This window comes from Canis lupus, chromosome 31 (genome assembly GCF_003254725.2).
Source record: "Canis lupus dingo isolate Sandy chromosome 31, ASM325472v2, whole genome shotgun sequence".
Classification (NCBI taxonomy): domain Eukaryota; kingdom Metazoa; phylum Chordata; class Mammalia; order Carnivora; family Canidae; genus Canis; species Canis lupus.
In genome coordinates, this window is record NC_064273.1 from 32,807,570 (window position 1) to 32,834,212 (window position 26,643).

Genomic DNA, 26,643 nt, shown 5'->3' on the forward strand with positions numbered 1-26,643 from the left:
TCTTTTATGGATTGTGGTTCATTATTAAAATTAAAAACTGCCTATCCAAAGGTCATGAAAATTTGTTCCTATATTTTCTTATAGAAATTTTATAGTTTTGTAATTTAAATGACTCTGTTGTCCATTTTGAGTTATAATTTATTTTCTACAAAGCATGAGGAATTAGTTTAACACTTTTCTTTTTTTTTTGCATATGGATGTCCTCCAAGTCCAGCAGCATTTGTTGAGAAAATGATTCTTTCTACATTTCTACATTTGCAACTTTGTTCAAAATCAATTGACTAGTTTTTTGTGGGTCTATTTCTAGACTATCAGTTCTGTTCCATTGATCTCTACGTCTTGTATTTTGTTGGTATTATACTGTCTTAGTTTTTGTAGATTGATAGTAAATCTTGAAATCAAGTAGTATGAGTCCTCCAACTTTGTTTTCCTTTCCCAACATTGTTTTGACTGTTCTAGTTCCCTTTCTTTTCTATATGTATCTTACAATTAACTTTTCAATGGCTACAAATAAAGAATTCTTAGATTTTGATTGGAGATGCCCTGAATCTATAGATCAAATTAAGGAGACTTGACATTGTAAGAATATTGTCTTCTAATTCTTAACCACACCATATATCCCCATTTATTTAGATTGTCTGTTTTTTATCAGAATTTTGTAGTATTTAGTATACAGATCCTATACATATATATTTTATATTCTAATATTAAAATTTTTTAAAAATCCAATGTTTCATTTTTAGTATATATAAGTTGATCCTTGTATGTTGGCTTTGTATGGTGTGACCTGGGTGAGCTCACTTACTAGGTCTTTCCAATCTGTGTGCTTCTTATTACATAGGCTAGGAATTAAATATAGTATTGGATAGAGGTGGTGATAGAGGACATCCTTGTCCATTGATGGTTGGGCGGGGGTAAAAGCATTCAGACTTCACCGGCAAGTACAAAATACTTAAGCTTTACATATCCTCACAGGTTAAGGATCAGTTCTTAGGTTTCTAAAAGTTTTTTTTTTTTAATCATAAATAGATCTTGACTTTTGTTAAATGCTTTTTCTGCATATATTGAGCTGATCATATTTTTTCCCTTTTTATTCTGTTAATGTGTAAGTGTATTCAATGATTTTTGAGTATTAAGCCATGGAGTCCTTGGAATAAACCTTACTTTGTCATGATTTTTTTAAATGTAAGTTTAGGGAAAAAAGTATTGGTAGAATAGGTTCACTGTTAGCAGTAAAAATCTCTATGCTCTGGTGCAAACCAAAGAGAAGCCCAAGTACTGCTGAGAATCAACCTTCTCCCTAGAAGTTACATAGAGCAGGGCAACTGGAAACAGGGCTCTCAAAGACAAGAAGACAAGGTGCTGCATCCTTTTCTTGTCTGGCCTGGAAATATCTGAAACAGTGCTAGTCTTACCTGACCTCATTCATCTCCTGCATAAGACAGATATCTAATGCTGTGTCCTGAAGATGCCATCCTCTGATTATTTAATCAAACATCAATCTTGGTAGTGCTGTGAAGGGATTTTACAGATGGATTTAAGGGGGCTAATCAGCTGACTTTAAAATACGGTGATTATATAATGGATTATCCAGTGGGCTCAATGTAATTGCCTTAGCCCTTAAGTGCAGAAAAGAAAGTCTGAGAGATGCTGCAGAAGGGGAGGTTGGGGAGATTCAAAGCATGCAAAGGATTTGATCTGTCATTGCTGGTTTGAAGGTGGAGGAAGAGAGACAAAGAGCATGGATGGCCTTTATGAGTAGGGAATGGCATCTGGCAAACAGCCAGCATTTAATCCTACAACCCATGGAATGTAATCCTGCCAACAACCTGAATGAGCTTGGAAGCACACATGGCCCCTGGGGGGCTATCTCTGTGGGTAAAGGTCTCATCTCCAGAAGGAGCCTCATTATGAGCCCAAAAGCTAGTCCAACAGGTTCCTATAAGACTCTGACTAGCCGTCAGCCTCACTTTCCTTACCCCTAAAATGAGGATGGCAGTACCCACAGGGCTTTGAAGGATTGTGAGGGCAAAGTTGTAGTATTAACTGTTAAGTTATATGCATATGTGAGGTTGCTATTATGCATTTTGAATTAAAACTCAGGGAAAGTTGGTAAACTAGATTTCATGCTTCCTATTTAAAATGAGTAACTTCTCAATGAGACTTCAAGAAACCCCAGAGCCTCTCAATGATTTCAAATGCTTCCAGGAACTTCTCAAAGCAACATTATAGTGTGTACATTTCAAATTGAGAAATGAAATCTTTGTTAACCCTCCCTGTTAGGAGAAGCCATGGGTTGCTGAACTGTGCATGGGGTCAGGGTGTCCCAGCCCAAGATGACAAAGGCTCACTGCCTTGAAGGACAAAAGAGGGAACAAACCCAAACAAGTTTCAGGCTGAGCCCAGGATCTTTGTGACCAAAAGAACAAGAGACTTTCATTTTCTCTTAGGCTGTCTAGCCTTTGAATAGTGAAATGTCAGGATTCTGTGTACTGATTATATTTTGCCCAAACTATCAGAGGCCGTAATGAGTCTCACATCTTGTGTGCAGCTCACACCATACAATCAGCCCTTGCTTCATAGCAAGGCCAAGTGCTGACCTTACCCTGTCCCTTTTCTCTTTTAATTAGAATTGATCAAAATTGCAACATTTTCCCCATCCCTCCCTTTCATCCTTGCAATTTTGGTAGAATGTAATGTAGGCAGTATTTTGATATTTATGTCCCCAAACTTGCCATTGTTGGTATCAGTTTGCTTAGTGTTCATGATCATTTCTGAGGGGTTGCATCAGGCTCATTCTCCAAGCATGGAAACCACAGCCAGACAGTTGTCAAGGCAACAGAAAATGCACACTGTGAACTACCAAGGAAAGGCCCTTTCTGGCTGCTTACAGTCTGTACAATATTGAAGTGCAAACTTAATTTTCAAGCTTGGCAAAAAGATCTCTTTTACGGCTAATTATAAAATGTACCCAACGTTATTAGACTGGGTGATAGATGATTGCCTGCTAAATGTGACGTAAAAAATTAAGGCAGTTTTCAAAGCAGAGGGACCTAAATTAAGTGTGCCTAAAGGATCAATTGCTTATTTTTGTCATTCTGCATAACCCGAACAGAACAGCTGTGTGTGTGTATGTGTGTGTGTGTGTGTGTGTGTATGTAGGAGCTTCCAAACTCATATTTATTTGAGTCACGTCATACTTTTTTGCTTTCAGATGTATTCAAATGAAGGTAGGAGTTACCCCACCCATATTTAGATTTTTTGGGGAAGGAAGACTTTAAATTAAATCCCTGTTGATCAGCATTAAGAATTTTAAATTACTCCCAGCAGGTGAGATTATAAAATCAGAATTTGCATGCTAATTCCAGATGGTTAAGTGATATTATATCTTCCCTCTCTCTCTCTCTCTCTTTTTTTTTTTTTTTTGCCTGCTCTAATTCTCTTCCCACATTCTTGCTTGTCAACAAACTCCAAATCAATGCTAACTTGTTAATTTAATAAAAAGATGTGGTGACTCAGGATCGAAGGAGTCAAGGCAAAAACCCTGATCTACTAATCCACTGTCTTAGTTAATGTGTTCCTTTGAAAATAGAGTCTTTAAATCTGACTTAATATGAACAGCTGATTCAAAGCCTGGTGGTCATTCTGAGAGTGAAGGGGAATTCATTGAGTTAGGCTGTCGAATGAGTTGACATAAACATTCACCTCTTTTTTCTTGGGTGAGCCTCGACTCTTGGTAAACAGGCCAGAATTGCATGGAGGGTGACATTATCAGGTACCTTTCTTCAGGCTCTCACCCTGGGAAAAGACAAATGGAACTTCCAGCCTTTAGAAGAAGAGATTAGATTTACCTGAGGGAGAGGTAAGATCTTTTCACTCTTGTAGACTCCACTGATTGGCTATGGAATACTATAGTGTTTATCGTCCTCACACAGATACAGAAGGCTATTGAGGCTGGTCTTCTAGAGGATAAAAATGTCATAGAAACTAGTTATGCATTAGTATGTAATGTATAACATATTTACCTATACCTGTGAAGGCCACATGTCTCTCTTTAGCCTGAAATACTCCTGGGACTTCATTTTATACACTGGATGCATCTCTACAGGCAGAGGGATGGGAAAGATTATTATGTGGTAAATAGACATGTCAATCAGGCCTGTTTGGATAACTCACAGCAATAAACCAGGTTTTTCATTTCCTCTATAGCTTTTTGGGGAATTATTATTTCTCTTTATAGCTTTTCCATGTGTGTTTAAACAGGTCTTAAATGTAGGTGTTTAAGATATTAGAATTAGAGTTTCACAGAGGACTGAGTATAATTAACTCCTGACTTAAATTCCTTTCCTGTTCCATTTCTAGACTGGTGTGGAGGTAGTGGGAGGTTGTAACAGGGAAGAATGGCATCAAATAAAAAAGTGAATTAAAATGAAATGGTTGAAATCTATTTTGCAATAAGCAGCTTTCTGAAATTGTATATAAAATGCAAGATGTATATGGACTCTGCCTAAGAATGGATCAGTAGCTTGCATCATTCCTCAAATGAGTCCTTGTCCCACAAAAGATTAACTATGAACACAAACCAAGAGTTTGTAAAATATGCAAATGGACTAGAATGCCACCAAATAGCTCTGTGTCAAAGGAAGGTCTGTTTGCAGGCACCACGCTGAAGTGGGCTGCCCTGCTCCCAGTGAATGACCCAGGAGGAGGGAGGGCCTGGCACAATGGAAGCCCTTGTGCCTTATACTGGGTGCCCGTTATGGCTGTTCCCAACTCTGTGTGAGTGTCCTCTCTCAAACCTCCCACCGGGTCTCTACTTCAGCATTTTATTTGTGGCAATCAAGGAAATAACATGAATAAAGTGCTAATAAGCTCTGAAATGCTCGCCAAATGTTTATCATTTAAAAAGGGAGATTTGGCAACACAGTTTAATGCCACATAAACGTCGATCAGTTTTGCCCATCACCATTGGAAATTGTGACATTCAAAATGTCTGTTAATGCTTCCATTTACTAATCTTTTTGCTAATAAGCTACTTCATATTCATATAATCAACATCCCTAGATATTAAGATCTGCTATCAATACATGCCAATACTTTCCTTCTCATTCGGGGCTGGGTAGGATGCCCCCTGAGAGGCACCGTAGGGTGATTGAATGACTCAGAGGTGGAATGCGGAATGTAATCTAGTGGCATTGAAAAATGGTGCTGTCAGAAATTACCTTACGCTCTGGTAAGTATGTCTAAAATAGTCAGGGATTATTTAACTTCAAGCAAATTATACATCAAAGATTATTGAACACTTTTTTTTAAAGGCAGATTTTACAAGCATGCTGGAAAGGAAAATTAAATTAAAAGGATTTCCTTCTAACATGAGTTAGTGAAGAAATAGATTTGATAGTGATGTCCAATAAGCAGATGAAATTACATGTTAGAATGATTAAAGGTAAAACTATCACTTTTCTGTTGTGAAGGTAAAATGAGGAGTATTCTAGTCACAAAGGAAAAATACAAGTAAAGCAACATAAAAACTAATGTGGGGTTGTGTAAAGGACTGGATGTTTGTGTCTTCTCAAAATTCTGAAGTCCAAACCCCATAATAAAGGGAGATGATTAGGTTGTGAGGGTGGAGCCCTTGTGAATGGGATCAGTGCCCTCACAAAGTGACTTCAGAGAGTGCATATGCCCTTTCTCCACAGTGTAAGGACACAACAGGAAGAGTATTATCACTAGCCCCTGACCATGCTGTCACTCTGATCTTAGACTTTCAACCTCCAGAGCCGTGAGCAATAAATGCCTGCTGTTGATAAGGCATCCGATGCATGGTACTTTGTAGCAAGCAGCCTGAATCGACTATGGCGGGTTGGAAATCAAAACTCAGATTCTCTGACTCCCAGCCCTAGCATGCCATAGCTGTGGGGTGTGTGTGTGTGGTGGATGCACCAGGGCTGCACCTGGACTCCTAATCTACAACAGAATGGGCACAATTGCCGCTGCCTTATGGGTAGGAGAACAAAGATAAAATGAGATCACTGTACAAAAGCATTTTATAAACTGTTATATAAATAATTCATTCATTCTTTGGATATTATCTTGAAATTGAAAAAAATATCTACAAGGGAAATTTTCTCTGTTTATCACCACTACCTCCTACCCTTATAGAAAAATATTTTCATGAGCTTTTTGGTCCAGAGTTAAAAAGAGAGAAGCAAAAAAAAAAAAAAAAAAAAAAAAAAAAAAAAAAAAAAAAAGAAAAAAAAAAGAGAGAAGCAAGGAAAATAATTATTCAACCATAATTGATGTCAAGCAAAGTGGGAAAATCTCTTAATTTATTGGAGTCTAAATATCCTCAGTTACAAAACCCAAATGATAAAATGCGGTGTTTTGTAAGCTCTAATACTTAATACAAATGTACTTATTTTATTTCCTCTCTTACTTACTCATTACTCTTACTTACTCATTTCTCCAATTTCTTTTGCTGCTGATATGTTTTTGCTCTAGTAAGTTTAAAAAAATTAAAATGCATTATTCCTGGATTCAGATACCTCCCTGGGAATTTTTGTAAGAAAACAGTATACAATTCATATAACATACGAAATAGATGTTAATTGATGATTTATGTTATCAGTAAGGCTTCTAGTCAAGAGTAGACTACTAGTAATTAATATTTGGGAGAATCAAAAGTTACATCCAGATTTTCAACCGCACAAAATACTGGTGCCCCTGACCCCTGCATTGTTCAAGGGTCAATGTACATTGAAATACGTATCTGCATTTCCTTCCTGATAAAACACCTCAGTTGGTTTACTCCCACCCTAACTCTCCATCTCATGAGCTGCATCTCACCCTTCTGTCGCCTTTTGCCTTGGGAACTTCAGCTCCATTCCCATCTCAGCCAAAAATAAGATCTAATTTTCCATCCATTAAGGTAATGCCTTGTGATTCAAAACACACCTCAAGATTCTCCTTGCTGAGAAAGCTTGTTTCAAGGTCTCTGGAAGAGTCATGTGGATGCATTTGGTTAAAAATTGTAACTCTTCATATTCACAGAATGTTGCAATTAAAGAGTGCTTCCTCTTATATACATGACCTCATTGATTTTCATTCATATAAGGAAGAAGGTAACATCCATAATGAAGCTTTTTTACATGCATCCTTTCATCGGTTATAAAAGAAAGCCACCAATGTTTAAAACAGGTAAAGTCCAGTATTTCTTGGCCAGGAAGCAAGACAGCTCGGTCAGTACACATTTCTATCAAAACCCAGAGCTCTTGCTTTCAAGATTTTCTGTGGTTTGCTGCTGTTTGAGTCTGATACGCCTAGTTATGTTTGTTTGCTACTGAGTGCTCTGTGTTCTCTGAGTTTCCTGGCTCTGTAATTTGGTACTTTTCATTATGTTTGGGAAGTTCTTGGCCATTGTTACTTCAAATATTCCTTCCCCATCATCTTCTCTTCTCCTTCCAATATTCTCATTACATGTACGTTATACTTTTTGAAATTGTCCTACAGTTCTTGAATGCTCTGTTCTGTATTTCCACCCTTTTTGTCTTTGCTTTTTCATTTGGAAAGCTGTTATTGATCTGTCTTCAAGCTCAGTGATTTCCTCGACTGTGCCAAGTCTACTAATGAGCCCATCAGAGGTGTTCTTCATTTTTGTTAGTGCTTTTTATTTCTAGTATTTCCTTCTGATTTTTTCTTAGAGTTTCCATCTCTCTGCCTACATTACCCATCTCTTCTTGCACACTGTCTAATTTCTCCATTAGGACCTTTAACATGTTAAATAGTTATTTTAAGATCTCTGCCTAATAATTCCAACATGTGTGTCTTTTCTGAGTCTAGTTCTGATGCTTGTTTTTTCTCTCTAGACTGTGGGGCTTTTTTTTATTTTGTTTTTTGTCTTTGGTATATCTTGTAATTTTTTTGTTGGAAGTCAGGCATGTTGTATTAGGTAAGAGGAACTCAGGTAAATGGGCATTGAGTATGAAAATGTATGGTCATCTGGTTGGGAGTTTTGCTGTTTAGCATGTCCTGTAGATACCAGAGGTCTCCAATTCCTATAGTGTCCCCATTTTGTCTCTCTCTTTTTTAAAATGTTATTAAAATTCAACTTGGCTTTTTAAAAATATATATGTTATTTAAATTAAATTTTCCAACATACAGTATAACACCCAGTGCTCATCCCATCAAGTCCCCTCCTTAGTGCCCCTCACCCAGTTACCCCATCCCCTTATCCTTCTCCCCTTCTACAATCCTTTGTATCTGCTCTTTTTTTTTTTTTTAAATTTTTTTAATTCTTATTTATTTATGATAGTCACAGAGAGAGAGAGAGAGAGAGAGAGAGAGGCAGAGACACAGGCAGAGGGAGAAGCAGGCTCCATGCACCGGGAGCCTGACGTGGGATTCGATCCCAGGTCTCCAGGATCGCGCCCTGGGCCAAAGGCAGGCGCTAAACCACTGCGCCACCCAGGGATCCCCTTTGTATCTGCTCTTGACTCAGGCTTCCCTAAGTACGCTTCCCCAGGGAAAAGGCAGGTCAGCTCTCTGAGCTGTACTCCACTGTTACCATACTGGAGTCCTTTGGTGTGGTGATAATGTATAGAGGAGAAGAAACATTGTACAATCTCATCAATCAAATTATTTCTGTAAATGAGTCTGTGTCATGGAGTTGTGACTTTCACAAACATTTCCTCTACGGTATTTTTTACCTGCCCCTAGTCTTTTCTGAGTGCAGCATTTCCAATCTTTTCCCTCAAAACCATAATCCTTGTTGACTATGCTTTGTTTTTATATCATATTCAAGTAGACAGGAAGTTCAGACTCTGCTGTCATGGGAAGAATGAATTTTCCCTAACATGAATATGGCTCTAGTCAAGTCTTTTCCAATGGAGCAAAGGCTTTTATTATGGACACATGTTGCAAAGATTACTTTTCCCTTCCTCCTATTGCCATGAGTAGATCTCTCACATCTTCATCTTGAGATCCTGTGAGTTTCCTGAAGGCAAAGCCCATGAAAGAATGTCTCCCTGCCCTTCCCAGATTATCACCCTGTGTGGTTTCTTGCTCATGTGAGTTCACATTGCTTTGAGTAATTCAACAAAGTTACCCTTTGAGTGTTCCTACCAGTATATGGCTCCAGTGGCTTTCACTCCAAGTAAGCAGACCTAGCCTGTGTCCCTCCAGATTTTGGGTTCACAGTTTGCCTTGCAACTTCAATTCTCTCATGAGTCCAAGAAATGTCTTTGATTTTCCAAGAAAGAGGTCAGCTTCTTGTTGTGGGAATAGAGTGATTTCCAAGCTTGTTATGTATCAGAACTGAAACCAGAAGTTCTAAATATTTCCCTTAACCTGAGAACCTTCACCAGATTCTAAGAAGGAAAAAACAAAGTCTACAAAGTAATCCAGCATTCACTCATTGCTAATTTTTGTCTTATTAAAAAGGAAGGAAATGCCAACATATTAACTTTTTTTTAAATCTCCTTGTTCTTTATAGAGGAAAAAGGATGGCGAAAAATTTGCTGAAATAGTCTGGGGGCATAAAAACTTAGGTGTACCACATTTAAAAAGACAACAATTCATCCAACCCAGTATACTGTCTGACTGTGCTGATTAAGACATTTTTTGGGGAGCAAGATCAACAGAGATTAGGGCAAATGCCTCTGCTTCCTGGCCAGTGATGAATCTATTGTCCACAAAATCATGAGAATCCTTAAAACCACAACATCATAGCATGTCAGAACTGGATGGAGGATAGAAAATCCTCCTTTATGTTGTTTAAATCCTGTAGACTTTAAGACATTTGTCTTAAAATGTCTTAAAAACATAACATTAGTGATAATGAGAAAAAGAAGACAAGCAAGACATCCACTTTTCCCCTTTCTATCTTGTCATCAAGGCATTTGTGAACATATCATAAAGCTATGTATATCATAAATCTACTGTCACCTCCATCACTTCTCCATTCCATCTGAGTGTCAGAAAAGGAAATGAGGAAGACTTTTATGTTCTTGCTCTTTGGTTCAAATGATGAGGAAGACTTTAACAAGACAGAAAGAGAGATGAGGCACAGCAAGAATAATAAACCTAAGGCCACAAGTGTGTAATAAGAAAATATTTATGCAAGACTTTAGATTTCTCAACATGAGTCATCTGAGGATAGTCTTGAAAATGGTATTTTTGTTTTGTTTGTCTGGAACATTATATAACTTGTCGTATGCTTGGTTGTCTTACAGTCTTAGATGTCAGAATAGGAAGTAAAAGTCAATCTTGTTTAACATTCTTCACACTGTGCTTAAATCTTTGGGATTGCCAGGGACCAGATGACCTCTGCTGAGCCCCCAGCTCCACAGGGCTCATTAATCCCCCAACCAATTTACTTTATGCTCCAGAGCACTGGCTGTTAGAAAGTTCTTTCTCTTGCTGAACCCGATACTATTTTCTTATAAATCCATGAATTGATCTTAATTATTGCACAAAATAAATATCTTTGACAATTGAGAGATTAGCCCACATACGAATTTTGTATTTACTGGGCAGTTTTTCTGAGACAAAAAATTGGATGAAATTTGACAATTCTTTCTTTCATTTTCAGGAATCTCAAAATAGATAAATCAAAAAGCCTAGCCTCAGTGATTTAAGGAGTTCAGTAAACTGACCTATAAATAAAGCCAGCTGAAAGAAGTTTGGAACATAGAACACAGAAATGTCTATATTTCTCTCTAAGGAGTGAATGAACACGTGTCCCTGAGGAGCCCAGAGGGCAGGAATCTGCCTCTAGTTTGTGCAGATTAAAGACCACTTTCTCATCTAGAGTGGTAAGTGATTGTTAACGGGGGGGGGGGGGGGGGGGGGGGCAGTGAGTTATATTAAAGGAAGCATTTCTAATTCCAACTATTAGGATACACATGAACATTGGCAGCTGTGAGCATATTAAGTGAGAGCATAATAGACTAAATATTACAGAGAGACTGTCACATTCAATCTTGATAGATGAGACAGAAATTAGTTCCCAGAATATTCTCATTTTCAGAAAGACACTGGACCTTGAATTGGAAGAACTTGGAAAAATTAAAAGGCGTGGAGACATTATTGTACTGAATGTGATTTCAGGTAGGTGATTTGTTTTAATGTCAGCCAAAGTCTGAGCCCATCGGGGAAAAGGCAGCATGCTGGTGGCAGAAGGAGGGAGCTGGAGACAGGAAGACATGTGAAACACGGATTCAAGAGAAAATGGCCCTGGGAAGCAAGGCAGAGGGTTTTTGTTTTTAAATTATTTTATTATTTTTTATTCATTTTTTTATTTGAGTATAGTTATTCCACAATGTTACATTGGCTCCAGACATACAACATAACTGATTCAACTTCTCTAGATGTTATGCTCACAAGTGTAGCCACCATCTGTACCATATAACACTGGAGCTTCTCAATCTCCTCCAGTTGAGAACTGTGAGCAGAGATAGTAGCAGTGAGAGTGGGCTCCAGCGTCTGGAATCAGCAGGGAGCACTGAGGAAAAGGTTTGTAATCTCAGCACCTGAGCTCTGTGTAGATACAAAACGCAAACACCAGCTGAGCACCAAGTGCTCAGACAACCATACGAACAAAGGAAAAGAAACAATGGCCAATTTATAATGCAATGTCATTAACTAAAAGAATTCAGAACCTGCGGGAGGATCTTGCTCTGGCACATCCCCAGAATCTAAGTTGATTGATTTTTAAAACTAAAACATGAGTCATTTTGTTTAATGGATTAAATGTGGTATGGATAATAATGTCTCAGTGATGATTCAAATTCAAACTTACTTGTCATGAAGAAAGATCATGTTTGAAGAAAATAATGATTAGAGGGCCACAGGTAGTAATTACTTTCTGAGAAAAAGTGGTGCTTCCATCTGTAAAATCTTCCATCCTTATAGAAATTTATTTGACATAGCCAAATGCCTTTCCCTTAAGCTCACTTTTGATTGGACAAAGCTAAAGTAGGTTTCCTTTATTGATTCATTTGCTTTAATAAATTGGCATCTAGAAAATTCATAAACAATCTGCAACAAAACCTAACTGAAGTTTTGTTGAGCTGTTTTTAAAATAAGATTCTTCTATCTTAGAATTTTCAACACCAGCTTACCTCCTCTATAGACAGACCAAAAAAAAAGGAAAAGTTCTTAGTGCTTTACTTTGAGGAAAAATGTCTTAATTTTGAATATGTAATAAGAAAGAGTGTTATGCATATTTTGTTTTATCCCATATACATACAGCTATTACTTGGTTTCTTTGTGAACCTCACAGCTGGAGTTACAGACTGATGATCATTTCACATACCGGCCTAATCTCCATGGCAGTTGTCCAAATGAGTTATTTAACTGACAAATATATTCAGACTCTCGGATAGGTTATGTGATCATTCTCTTTCTCTTCAAGGATAATGAGAAGCTCAGTGCCAATTAGTTTAGAAGTTTATTGGAGGGGTGAACAGGGGGGAGGAATCACTCTTGTTTCTCATGGGGCTAAGCTTATTGTGAAAATTTAAATTAGAAACAAAAAAAGTATGTCTGGGTGGCTCAGTCAGTTAAGTGTCCAACTCTTGATTTTGGATCATGTCATGATCTCAGGGTGGTGAGATAGAGCCCTACATCAGGCTCCATGCTCAGCAGGGGGGTCTGCTTGAGATACTCTCTCACTCTCACTCTGCCTCCCCATAAAATCTTAAAAAGAAATAAAAACAAAACAATGGGTTGCAGAAAATTAATCTCTAATTTCTAACCTAATTGTTGAGAAAAGTATTTGAGATTTATTGGTTTCCCTTTATTCAATGTTGATATAGTAGTTACTTAATTGTACCACTATCATAAACAAAAGCCAGCATTTATGGTATGCTCTTCCAAATTAAAAAGCAGAAGGCAGCACTCCCCACCCCAAAAGACACACACACACACACACACACACACAAACACAGGCTCAGGGATCCCTGGGTGGCGCAGCGGTTTGGCGCCTGCCTTTGGCCCAGGGCGCGATCCTGCAGACCCGGGATCGAATCCTACGTCAGGCTCCCGGTGCATGGAGCCTGCTTCTCCCTCTGCCTGTGTCTCTGCCTCTCTCTCTCTGTGACTATCATAAAACAAACAAACAAACAAACAAACACAGGCTCAAAACAGCAGCTACCTAAATCTGAATCTCTCCACGTATCCTTCAAAGAGCACACAGGACAACGAGGATTATGAGAGTCACCTGTAATCCTTACCTACAACAAAACAAGGAGAAAACGAATAATATAAACTACAAATGTAATTGGGGAGAGCATTCTGAGCAGCAGAGCCAGGCTCAGAATTCAGGCTGCAGCAGAGAGAAGCAAAGGTTGAATGTCAGAGAAAGATTGCGGTGTAACAGCGGCGGAGGAGGAAAACATTTTCCTCACCCTCTTAGGGTGCCTGACTGCGTCAGAAAATTAAACGGACAGAGACAGCTTAACAAGAGAAAAGTATACACATTTCTTTAATAAAGTTTGAAATGATGGAGCAGCCTTCAAAAGAAATGAAAAGTCGAGGAAACAGCCATATATTTTTATCTTGGGTCTGAGGAAGACAGGACAGTCATGGAGGAATATGACAGGTTCAGGAGAATGGGGTAAGTGCAGCAAACAGGTGTCCTTTTGTTTTTGGAGATAATGATGCTCCTTTTCTCTGGGTACCTTCTAGGTACACAGAGGGCACCTCTTATGTGAGGCCTCTATGAACTGTTTCAGAGAAGAGGGGTGAGAGGGGTTGAAGGTCAGAGTGACCATCCTGTTTCTGCGTGTTTCTCAAATTCCTTCAGTTTAAAATATGCAACATGTCAATGTGCCATATTTGGGGATAGTATGTCCAATATGTTCCCAATCACAGTGGTGGAATGAGAAGGTGCTCACAGAAGAGGGGCCCCTCTTGAGTAGGGAGGTGTTGAGAACAAGTCTGAGACCTCGGGGATCAGAGCACTGGCTAGTGTGGGATTAAAAAGAGGAGGCTTAAAACTCCATCAGACTGGACTTGAGAGTCTTCCGGGGATGAAGGAGGCAGAAGGAAGGCCCAAGGGGGAAGGAAAGAAGTGTAGCAAAAGGCTTACGTTATAGAAAGAAAAGAATATTACTCATCACGAAGCACTTTGATCACCCTAAAAAATTAGAAGACAAATGAAGAAGCAGATTCCACATTCAAGGGGGGAAAAAAAGAAAGAAAGAAAAGAAAAATACTTAAATGTTACAAGAAATCGGTTAAAAACAAAGTGAGGAAGAGTATAAGACACTCCTGAAAAACATATAACAGATTTGAATAATAAGGAAGATACTCCTTGTTCAGGGATACAACAAAACAACATTATAAACCTGTCCATTCTTCTGAATTGATGTAAAAACTGAATGCAATCAAAATAAAAATACTAACGAGCTTGGCTTATTTTTCCCTTGGGCTAGATATATGATTCTAAAGTGCATATGGATTCTTTAAAAATATGGAAAAATAGCCAAGGACTCTCTGAAAAGAAACTAAAGGGGTCTTCACCCTTGAAGTATTATAATATTCCACTAACTAAGCTTCTGCAATTAAAGCAATGTGGAAACGTTTCACGAGTGGACAGACCAATGGAACAGAGTATAAAGTCTAGAAAATATGGAACATTTGTATGTTATAAAAGCTGCATCTTAAATCATTGGGAAAATTAAGAATTTTCTCGTAAATGGCATTCAAACACTAGATTCATTGATGAGAATGTAAAATTGGATTTATATTTCACATAAGAAGAAACCCCAAATGATCAGTGATCTAAAGGTAACACTGAAACCATGTAAATGCTCAAATAGAACATAATCTTGGAGGGAGGAAACATTCAAAACCCAGATACAATATAAGATTGATAAAATCAACTCTGTGTATGGGTGTGGGTGTGTGTTTCAATGTAGCAAATAGAACAGAAGTAACCATCAAAGCTAAAATAAAATAGCATGCTTTTCATCTGAATAATTTAAGTTTGTTAATCAAAATGCTTTATCTATTTTCAGAATAAATAGAGTAACATCCAGATGCAATTTTGTGACATTCATACAAATCTCAGTAAAAAGTACATCCTCCAAGTATTCAGGCAGAAAAAGTCAATTTACCTAAAATAAAGAAAAATAATCTTTGTCTCAGACTTTTCCATGGTAATGAATATCAGATATAAACAAGAGTGCCATTTACAGAGATTTAAAGGGGAAAGGTTGTAACCACGAATCTAGACTAAACAAGTTTTTCTTCATCTGTAAAAGCAAAAACAAATAGTCAAGGCTTTAGAATGCAGTTCATTTCCGTGCCCTTTATAAACAACAAAACATGAGAAAACACCCCCACACACACTGAATATGTATTGCATCAAAGCAAAGCAAAAACTTGAGAATGTGGAAATTATGGCAGATATATTAGAGAACATTCGGATTTTTTAAATTGTAATAATTATTGAAAAAAATTGAACACAGGGTGCATATATTTTTTAAATTTTCATAAAAGTGAAAGGAGTCTTTTTCTCTCTCTCCCTCTCTCTCTCACACACCTTTAAGTTCCAAATTATTGGCAACCAAAATTAAGAATTAGATGTAGGAAAAGAGCAAGGAAATACAAAGTTGCTAATTTTCTACTTTTACATCAAGAAGTATCAATAAAAACTGTCTTTCTTTGGCAATAGTAATGAAATATTGTTTCAAGTGCATGTCCTAAGATTCAAAGAAGCTTATTAGATAATTAAAAATACATGTGTACATCTTTTTAATTATTAGAAGTAAGAAACATTAAAAATAGTCAATTCTTTAAAAAAAGAAAACAAGAAAAGAGCAAGCCAAAGAAACAAGGATACAAAACATCAACTTCCTAAAGCTGATTTCTGCACTTATAAGGTGGGTTACTTTAAACCTAATTCAAAGGTTAATTTGAGGGATAAATAAAATAATGCTGAAAAGTACTTAGTGTCTGGTTCACAATGTTCAAGCAATGCTTGAACTGCTGCTGGTTATTACTTATTATTATTAATCATCATCATTAATTTCAGGTATGACAATATATATCATGTACAAAAATAAATTTAAATGGATGAATTTGATAAACAATGTTAATATTTCTTATTAGAAGTAAAAGATTAATGCAATAAGAAAATAATCAAGAGAATTGAAAGTTAAAGTATGTGAAAAGTTATATCAAATAAACACAAACCAAAGAAAGCATAACAATGGAGAATCCAAGGTGAAGAAGCATAGAATATTGCAAAGATGATCATTTTATATGCACAAGGGAAAAATCACAATGAAGATAAAATTGTCATGAAATGTAATGCATTAAAAGTGTATCTCTACAATAAATAACATACAAGCATTTGGAAATACAAGAAATCAGAGAACTTGAAGCATGTTATCCTCAATATTCATGAATCAAGACCAAAATAAAAGGTTGTAGAGGATTTAAATAATGTAATTAATAAGATTCTAATTAATAGATATTAAATATTTTACCTTACAAAGATTTTGATGTGGAAATGTTCTTGAGACATCTTTGGTGCAAAAAAAAGGAGGTTTTATTAAAGCACATGGACATAGGCCACATGGGTAGAAAGAGGTGCACTGCAGTTGTGTGAGATGATTATATACTTTCAAGTTTGGAGGGGATCAGGGATAGCGTAAGTCCCTAAGGAATTTTGGAAGCAAGGTTTCCAGGATCTCGCGGGGGTTGACTATTGTTAGGAAAAGGCCAATTATTATTGTCTAATAAAACCTTAGCCATGAGACCCTTCAGATGTATATCAATGGAGCATACTCTTGGAGGATGATCACTAACATAGATCTTAGGGGGTAGAGATAAAAGAAGTTTCCAAAGGAATTTTTCTATGTTAAAGCAAACTTATAAGATTTGGGGGGTCAGGACAATGTTAAGCTAAAATTATCTTTTGCCCTTAGTAAAGTGTCAGTATTGACACAGCTGAGATCCCAGAGGAAGGTTGCTCTGCTTATTTCAAGGACTTGTCAATGGGCTGTAGGTAGTAAGGAATTTTAATTTTTTTCTTTTGACTTTGTTTCCCACATTGGATTCAATATACTCTTCTAAGTTTTTGAAAAATATTAACTGAAACACGTATCTCATATAGTTTATAAGATTTTAATAAAATTTTATTTGTCTATAACAGCCTTTCACCACAATGTGATAAAAATTAATACTGGTAAAACATTTAAAAGAATTCAATCATTTGGGAATAAAAAGCAAACTTTTCAAACATTAGCTCACTAGAAAATGAAAGTTCTAACTATAAACCATTTATAAATAACCCTGACAAACTATAGTTAAAATTATGTGCCAAGACAATTCAATGGAGGAAAGAATAGTCTTTTTAACAAATGGTTCCAGGACAAGTAGATGTCCACATGAAAAAAAATAGAGTTCAAGCCCTCTCACATGTTATATGCAAAAAAATAGTCAATGTGGATCTACACCAAAATAGAGGAGCTAACACTATCAAACCCTCAGAAGAAAACCTAAGTGTAAATCTTTGTGACTTTGGATTTGGTGATTGCTTAGACAGGACACCAAAAGCAAAAGCAACAACAACAGAAATAGATAAACTTAGCATCATCAAAATGAAACACTTTTGTGCTTCAAAGCATGCCATCAAGACAGTGGGGAAAAAAACTTCCACAGAATGGGAGAAAAATTTTGCAAATAATATACCTTATAAGGGACTTGTATCCTTAATGGATAAAGAAAACTACACAGACACACACACACACACTCACACACACACTGGAATGCTATTTGGTCACAAAAAAAGAAGTAAATCCTGACATTTGCAACAACATGGATGGACCTTGAGGGCATCCTGCTAACTGAAGTAAGTCAGACAGAGAAAGACAAATACAGTATGATTTCACTTGTATATATGCCAGTATATCAAATCATTATGTTGTATACCTAAGACTAATATGATGTTGTATGTCAATCATATCTCATTAAAAAATTATCAGTGAGGGGTACCAAAATATGCCACCCCCAAATATATCTTTGGCATAGAGATTATTTTGAACTGAAGGCCACTGAGAACAAGCAGACACAGGAAAAGCTCTGAAAACAGGGTACAGGTTTGTCTTCTGCAAAGGAAATCTTCATTAGTAGAGATGTGTCTTCTCCTGTACCTGGAAGAGAGGGACACTTAAGAACAAAGAAGGCATCAATTTAAATGTGCAGAACAAATCTTACTAAGCAACTCTTTTTTTTTAAAAAGATTTTATTTATTCATGAGAGACACACAGAGAGAGGCAGAGACACAGGCAGAGGGAAAAGCAGGCTCCCCATGAGGAGCCCAAGGTGGGACTCCATCCCTGGATCACGACCTGAGCCAAAGACAGACTTCCAACCACTGAACCACCCAGGTGCGCCTAAGCAACTCCTGTTTACCATACTTTTCATGGTCACCTTCCCACAAATTGCCTCCCTGACCAAAAGTTCCCAAACCCATTTTCTGTAGATCTAACCTTTGGGTTACTGACTACCCACTCCCCTGTTCATTTGCTTGTGCCTAGTCTAATTCACAGACCCCAGCTGGAGAACCTAGAATGGAGGAGACCTTCCTCCCCTCGTAGCAGGAAAGGGGAAAGCTATTGAGTTGATAGATTAATAAATCTGAAAGCTAGCTATATAAATAAGAGAAACTCAACAACAGACATGCATTCATTTTTAATTTTTACTATTTTGATTAAACGAATTGGATTCAAATAAAGATACGCAAATGTGGGAGTAAAAAAATATGAGTACAGATTCAGAGAAAACTAAACAAATAAGGATAACCTTAAAATACATGTTCTATAAATAAATTTGATATTTTTATGAAAAGCACATTTTTCTGGCCAACTGTAAATTATAAAACTTTACTTGAAAAGAAGCAGGAAACCTGAATAGTCCAATGACTATGCATGCTTCTAAAAGTCTTTTTCAGAGATTTTTAAATCACTTCAAGATTTCAAGGTCAAGTGGCTTTATACAAAATACTTTCTACTGTATATAATATAGCACATATGCCTAATCTATAGTTATATTTAAATCTCAATTTATTTTCATGAAGTTATATTAACTTGATACCAATGCTTGAGAAAGCACCAAACCCGCTCAACTTAAAAAAAAAATAGCAGATGAGACACTCTCACTTATGAATGTAGGTGCAAGAATTCTAAATGAAATCCTAACAAATCAATTTCAGTGCTAAATAAAAACGAGAACATACCACACGATCAAATAGAATTATTCCAGGAATGTAAGAACAACACTGCACTAGGAAATCTATCAATTTAATATATCATGTCTACAGTTGAAGGGAAAAGCTACACAATTATCTCTACTGAAAATGCATTCAAAATGAGGATGCATTTAAAAAATTAATAGACTTTAGGGATCCCTGGGTGGCGCAGCGGTTTGGCGCCTGCCTTTGGCCCAGGGCGCGATCCTGGAGACCTAGGATCGAATCCCACGTCGGGCTCCCGGTGCATGGAGCCTGCTTCTCCCTCTGCCTGTGTCTCTGCCTCTCTCTCTCTCTCTGACTATCATAAATAAATAAAAATTTAAAAAAAAATAGACTTTATTTTTTAGAGCAGTTTTAGGTGTGCTCCCCCCAAAATGAGTGGAAAGTACAGAGAGATTCCATATCCTTTCTCTTCCTGCAGTCTTCTCTACTATTAACATCTTACATTAGGGGCGTTCATTCGTTCTAAGTGATGAGCGCCTCTTGATACGCTGTTACTAACTCCAGTCCATAGTTTACATTAGGATTCACTCCTGGTGTTGTACCTTCTGTGGGTTTGGACAACTATATATTGCCCCATATTCACCATTACAGCATCCTACAGATTTCACGGTCCTAAAACTCCCTGTGTTTCATGTATTCACCTTTCCCTCCTCCCAAGTCTCTGATCCTTTTATTATCTCCACAGCTTTGAATTTTCCAGAATGTCATCTCATAGTAAAGGGAAGCAGAATATGATGCCCCAAAAATGTGACTGAGGGACTTCAGGACATGCCACTCTAACATATGCTGCTTTGGTACACTGATTACTTTGAGCTGAAGACATCTGAAAACAGCAGGTGCAGGAGAGATTCTGATCTCCATCATCTGCCTTAAGTCAGATCCTGCAAAAAGACCTCAACTGTCATCAATCCCCTCCGGGAGTGCCTTCATCAGGGATGAGGGACTCTCGTCACCGAAGACGAGCTTAGAAGTGGGCATTGCACCCAGACACACTCTGTTCTGAACTTTCAGACCCCCCACCCCTTGCCCCGGCATCAAGTCTCCTGAGGGCCCATTTTTCCCTGTGTATCTCCCAGGTGCACATGAGACAGAAATGTTAATAGACTTATTTTTGTTCTTTTCTTGTTAATCTGTCTTTTACTGCAGGAGTCTCAGCTAAGAACTCAGAAGAGTAGAGGGAAAATTATTTTTCCTTCCCTACAGCAGGAATCATATAGTATGTAGCTTTTCAAATTGGTGTTTTTTACTTATCAACATGAATTTAAGGTTCTTCTATGTCTTTTCATGGTTTACAGTTCATTTTTTTTGCAGTTATAAATAAAGCTGCTGTTATGAATAAACATTCATGTGCAGGTTTTGCTCTGAACATAGGTTTTCAACTCATTTTGCTAAATACCAAGGAGTATGATTATTAGGCCATATATATAGTAAGGGCATATTTAATTTTGTAAGAAAAAACCCCAAAATGAGTCTTTTTGAAAAAGATTTTATTTATTTACTTAGCACAGAGAGAAAGCACATAAGTAGGGGGAGGGGCAGAAGGAGAAGCAGCCTGATGTAAGGCTTGATCCCAGGACCCCTGAGATCATGAGCCAAAGGCACACACTCAACCAACTGAGCCACCCAGATGCCTCACCAAACTGACTTTCAAAGTCACTCTAGGATTCTGTTTTCACACCAGAAATGAATATGAGTTTCTCTTGCTCCATAGCCCACATCTGGTGTTGTTAGTGCTTTGCATTTTGGCATTCTAATAGGTGAATAGAGGTAGCTCCTTGTTTTAATTTGCAATTCCCTAATCACGTAGAGCATCTTTTCATATACTTATTTGCCATCTGTATATAGTATTTGGTAAGGTATCTGTTCAGCTCTTCTGCTTATTTCTAAATTGTTTGTTTTCTTATTGTTGACTTTTAAGAGTTCTTTGTATATTTTGGATACTAGTCCTCTACTAACATGTGCTTTGAAAAAACTTTCCCTTAGAGAGGATTGTTTGTTCATTTTTGAAGAATGTCATCTGCAAAACAGAAGTTTTTAATTTTAATGGAATCCACATATTAATTTTTTTCTTTTACTGACTGTGCTTTTAGATCTAAGAAGTTATTGCATCTGGCTGGCTGAGTTGGTAAAGCATCAGACTCTTGACCTCAGTTGTGAGTTCAAGCCCCACGTTGGGTGTAGGGATTACTCAAAAATAGACCTAAAAAGTTATTGCTAAACTCAAGGTCATCTAGGTTTTTCTCCTAAATTAACTTCTTGGAGTTTTACAAGATACATTTTTTAATTAGAAAAAGTGGAAACTCTGAATAAGTAGGGTCCCCACCAGATTTTTTAGATAGAGACTTTAGTGAGGGGACAGCTTGAAACAAGCTTGGCAAAGCTAAGGACACATACAAAGGTGGTGAGACGCCTAGAGATAGCACCCATGGTAAGCTACCCCTTATTCAGAGGGGGAAAGAGAAGAGGTCGTGCTGGCAGCTAAGCAATGGGAAAGGGGCTATTACTGTGGACTCAACTATTACTAAAATTTTTACTTTGGGGTGGGGAGAGAGAGAGTCAAGGAAGAAATATGATCACCTTTCTCCTTATCTTCCAGTGTCGTATCAGTGACCCTAGTTGGCCAGACCCAATAGAAGGCAGCCAGCAAACGAGGCTAGGGAGTGGAGTACAGTTTACAAAAGCTATCCTCCTGAGGCACAGAGCTGAGCAGAGACAGGTGGGAAGTCCATGTAGGAGGGGGCACATGCAGAATAGGGACCATGAGCTCTCTGCATGACAAAAAATCCTCAAGGCACACTTTAACTCTTATAGACCAGGGTTCTAAGCTGAACCATGCACTTAGCAAATGCATGATCAAGATGAGTTAACACTTCTATTTCTTTGTTAAACTGGGAATAATACAACCCTGCATCATAAATTTTGAGATGACTGTATTAAATATCTACTGTATTAAGTATTGATGAGTATTCATTATATACTAGCAACTGCTGGAACTACTACTACTATTACTAGTTTAGACATTTTTGTTAGAGGAAGAAAAGAAACAGCAAAATCAGAAATGTAAGCATTATCTCTTAATAGAGGACATACATGAAATTAAGAGCCAAAGCCATACCTGCCATAGAGATATTAAAATGCCCCACTAGGGCAGCCCTGGTGGCACAGCAGTTTAGTGCTGCCTGCAGCCTAGGGCGTGATCCTGGAGACCCTGGATGGAGTCCCACATCAGGCTCTCTGCATGGTGCCTGCATCTCCCACTGCCTGTGTCTCTGCCTCTCTGTGTGCCTCTATGAATAAATAAATTAAAAAAGAAACGTTTTAAAAATAAATAAATAAAATGCCCCACTAAAACCGAGAACCAGGGAGGGAAGTTTTCTCCACTGTTATCATCTAATGTTCTAGAAATTTCAGTCAACATAGTGTGATATGTAACATTGGAAAGAGAAGAAATGTACCTTTTTATTATTTTTAGAGAATGATAATTCTCTGTCTAGAAAGATCCCCCACCCAAATTTTAAAATTAAGTGGCTAGACACATAAGGAATTCATAAGCAACAATGGCTTTTCTAAAATTCAGAAAAAAGTTATGTATAATATTTAATGGAAATAATTCCCCTTTTACAATGGTAACACAAAATACGAAGACCCTAAGTGAACTTATGAAGAATTTTGCAAACAAGGTGAAGGCAGCCAAAAAATCTGATAGCTACATGAGAAAAGAATATATTAAATGAAAATCATTCACTTATAGGGTTAATGTAATTGCATTTAAATTCCCAGTGGGATTTATTGAAACATGTTCAAGTAAAATTAAGATTCATCTAGAATAAATTCATGAGTAGAGCTGAAAAAAGATAACAGAAACAAAATAGAAAAAGATTGACTTGTGATATTTGTTGTACTAGATGTAAAAACATGGTTTAATATTAATATAATTAAAAACAGGTGGTGGTGGTGGCACAGACTACTAGAACAAGGAATGAAGTAGAAACTCCAGAAGCAGAATAAGGACATTAATATGATAAACTTAAATATGTATTCTGATATATTACCCTCAAGTAAATACCAGGTGGATTAAAGATGTAAATGTTGACAATCAGCCTTGATAAAAATCCTGGAAGAAAACGTGGCAGATTGTAGATCTCAGAATGGAAAAGGGCTTTATGAGAATAAAGGCAATACAGAATAGTCACCCTGGACGCCCTTGAGTCAGATCTATGGTCACATCTTTCTCAGGGATTGCTGAATGCCATTTCACTCCAGGCACTGAAGGGGGCCAAGTTTCCCTGAGATGCACAACCCAGGAGCGGTGATGGTGCACAACGTGTCTATTAGAGGATGCTCCTCATCATCATGATCAACCTTTGTAGAGCACATACGATGTGCCAGACATTAAACATTTAATGTGCCTTAATTCATCAGAGGCTCACACTAGAAATATGAGGTGGATGCCGTTGTTGTTATTAGTATCTGTCATTTGATAGATAAAGAGAAGCTTACAGGGATAGATGACTCAAGACCACAGGTGGTGGAGTCTACTGACTTTCAAAGCTTATGCTCCCAGTGATCAAGCTGTTTATTCTCAGCCTTGATTCCCTCAAAACTGTGAAATGGGAACTACCTGGCAAGGCTATCTTCAGATGGACAAGCAACATATGTAGTGCATTCATCACAGTAAATGACGTATAATGAAACAAAACAAAGGAATTAAAAATAATGAAGAGCAATGATAAGGATACACATAAATCTGGATGAATGCTAATTGTATAAATAATAATATCACTTTGTGAGATCTAAAATAGAAAATTAAAATAGACAACAAAAATAGCACTTTTTTTAAAAAAAAAGATTTTATTTATTCATTCATGAGAGACACAGAGACATAGGCAGAGGGAGAAGCAGGCTCCCTGAGGGGAGTCTGATGTGGGACTCAATCCCATGACCCCGGGATCACTACCTGACCTAGAGGCAAGAAGTCCAACCACTGAGCCCAGATGTCCCCAAAATAGCACTTTAATAAGTCAATAATACCTGTTGTAATCAATCTCCAAGAAAATACTGCCTCCTCCAATTTTTTTAGTATAATTAACAAGCTAACAGAAGAAGTATAATGATAAATTATTACATAAATCCAAAAAATCTTAGGAAAGGACAGGAAATATAGAAGAGTCAGGGCAAATAGAAAACAAATAGCAAAGTGGTAGATTTAAGCCTAAATTATAGTATATTTAAACAGACTAAGTATTTCAATTGAAATATTAAGTTCCTCAGACCAGATAATAAAATAAAGCAAAGTTGAACATCCTGTTCATAAGAGACACATCTTATATATAAGATATATCAACCAGTAAAGGATGGGAAAAAATATTATGCAAACCAAAAGTTACAAAGTCAGAGCTAAAAGTGGTTCATTTCAGAGCAAAAAGAGTTTCAACCTTGGGGCACCTGAGTGGCTCAGTTGGTTAAGTGTCTGACTTTGGCTCAGATCGTGATCCCAGGGTCCTGGGATGATCATGCATCGGGCTCCATGCTCCACGATGAGTCTGCTCCTCCTTCTCCATCTCCCCCTCCCCTGGGTTCATGCCCTGTCTCTCAAATAAATATAATCTTGAAAAAAATTGCAACTTTAAATGAAATGATCTTAAATTTGTTTGTAACTAATAACATAACCTCCAAATATATAAAATACAAAAAAGGACAAGTCTACAAAGAGAAAAAATCCAGTCATGGTGGAAACCTATGTAAGTCAGGTTTTCCAGAGAAACAGAACTAAAAGGATATATATACCAAGACATTTATTTTAAGGTTTTGGCTCACATGACTGTGGAGCTGGCAAGTCCAAAATCTGCAGGGGAGGCTGGCAGACTGAAACTCAGGCAGGAGTTGATGTTGCAGTTCTTAGGCACAATTTTTTCTCCTCCGGGGAAACATCAATTTCTCCTCGTATGGTCATCAACTGATTGGGTGAGGCCCACCCACATTCTTGAGGGTAGTCTTTACTTAAAGTCAACTAATTGTGTTAATCACTTCTACAAAATACCTTTACAGCAACACCTAGATTATTACTTAATTGGATAGTTAGGTACCATACCCCATCCAAGTAGGGTACCCTATCCAAAATGTGTGTTACATTTTAATTTTTTAAAAAAGGGCAGTGAGCAAGAGTAAACCAATGGGTTGGTAATTGCGGCAAGTTGGGTCCTCTGGGAACTGAGAGTCTGAGACAGAGATTAGCATGCAGGACTCTTCAGGGACTGTCTTTGGATCCACAGCTGTGGAAGGGAGAGTGAGGGAAGCAGGATTTAGGAAGGGGCAGAGCTGAGATGCAATGCAGGGTCAGTGGTAACCTTGGCCAACCCTCCCAGGAGATCAGAAGATGGGATGACCTTTCAGAACTGTACTGAGCTGGAGCAACAAGCCTGAATCTTATGCATCCCAAATCAAGTGAACACTGGAGGCAGGGCATCTTGGAAGGAGGATGTCCTCCTGGGTGAGGCAGCTCCTCAGCTGAGGCCACTTGGAAAGGGGCTGACAGCTGAGGGCCACGTGCAGTAGGGCTCTGGGAGCTGGGGCAATGAATCCTTCAATCTTATTGGGACCTGGGCCACACATCACTGGATGTGCATTTAGAATCATGTTTGGATTCCTAACATGTTTATCTTCGTTGTCAAGGGCATGACGTAATGTCCATTATTTTAAACACATAGAAGAAGGGTGTCGGTACCACCTGATGGGGTCATAAAGGAAACTGATGTCTCCTCCTTACCATGTATATAAGTGGTGGCCCTTCTCAAAGGCTGAATGAGCTCACAACTCCAAGAAGAACCCTGGCTGGGGTCCCAGACTCCAGTGTGTCACTGATTCATCTCAGCCACAGCTACTCTTGAATGTGGAGTAGACTTGCTCTTCTATCAGCCAAGGATCTCGCCTTGGGCCACAGATCATCTGTGGGGGCATCTTGCCTGGGTTTCCGGAGGGGCCATGCCCTGCATTCCCCTGGATCTGAGGGTGAACTGTGAAGAACAAGAATGGAACGAATGTTAAGATAATGTGGCGGATGATCTCTTCTGTTTCCTTAGCTCCACTCACTGAGCAAAAATGACCCCATCCCTATCTCTTTTACCGTGAGAAAGGGCTTCATTCATTCAGCGTGGCATTTGTTGAGTGCCTGCTGTGAGTTTATGCTTTCCCACCTTGCCAAAGACAGTGCATGACTCCTTAGAACGTTGCTTCCTTTAGTCATTGATTATGAGTAACTCACATTCTTTCATTATAATGCTTCCTTGGAAACTCATCATGGGAGATATAGACTGGCTCATACGTTTCCCAGATGGAAGTTCGGCTGCCAGCAGGGAACTCTGAAAATTCTGAGCAAG

General features: G+C 37.9%; 1 protein-coding gene and 2 long non-coding RNA genes across 9 annotated transcripts in view; 1 reads left to right on the plus strand and 2 right to left on the minus strand.

Moving 5' to 3' along the window:
- The window catches only part of LOC112661843 (uncharacterized), a 45,585-nt gene extending 25,026 nt beyond the window's left edge, over positions 1–20,559 (plus strand). Inside the window, exons 3-5 of one of the 2 annotated variants that reach the window (XR_003138031.2) lie at positions 10,589–10,811; positions 11,027–11,106; positions 19,953–20,559. This is a non-coding gene — a long non-coding RNA (uncharacterized LOC112661843). The remainder of the gene's footprint in view (positions 1–10,588; positions 10,812–11,026; positions 11,107–19,952) is intronic. The other variant, XR_004811078.1, reaches the window with a different exon arrangement.
- The window catches only part of LOC125754130 (melanoma inhibitory activity protein 2-like), a 137,269-nt gene that overhangs the window by 46,559 nt on the left and 64,067 nt on the right, over positions 1–26,643 (minus strand). The gene's annotated exons all lie outside the window — the stretch shown is intronic.
- LOC112661869 (uncharacterized) lies at positions 25,061–26,496 on the minus strand. The gene is made up of 3 exons (XR_003138052.3): positions 26,391–26,496; positions 26,034–26,280; positions 25,061–25,539 (listed from the first exon to the last, which is right to left on the minus strand). It is a non-coding gene; the product is annotated as an uncharacterized LOC112661869 (long non-coding RNA).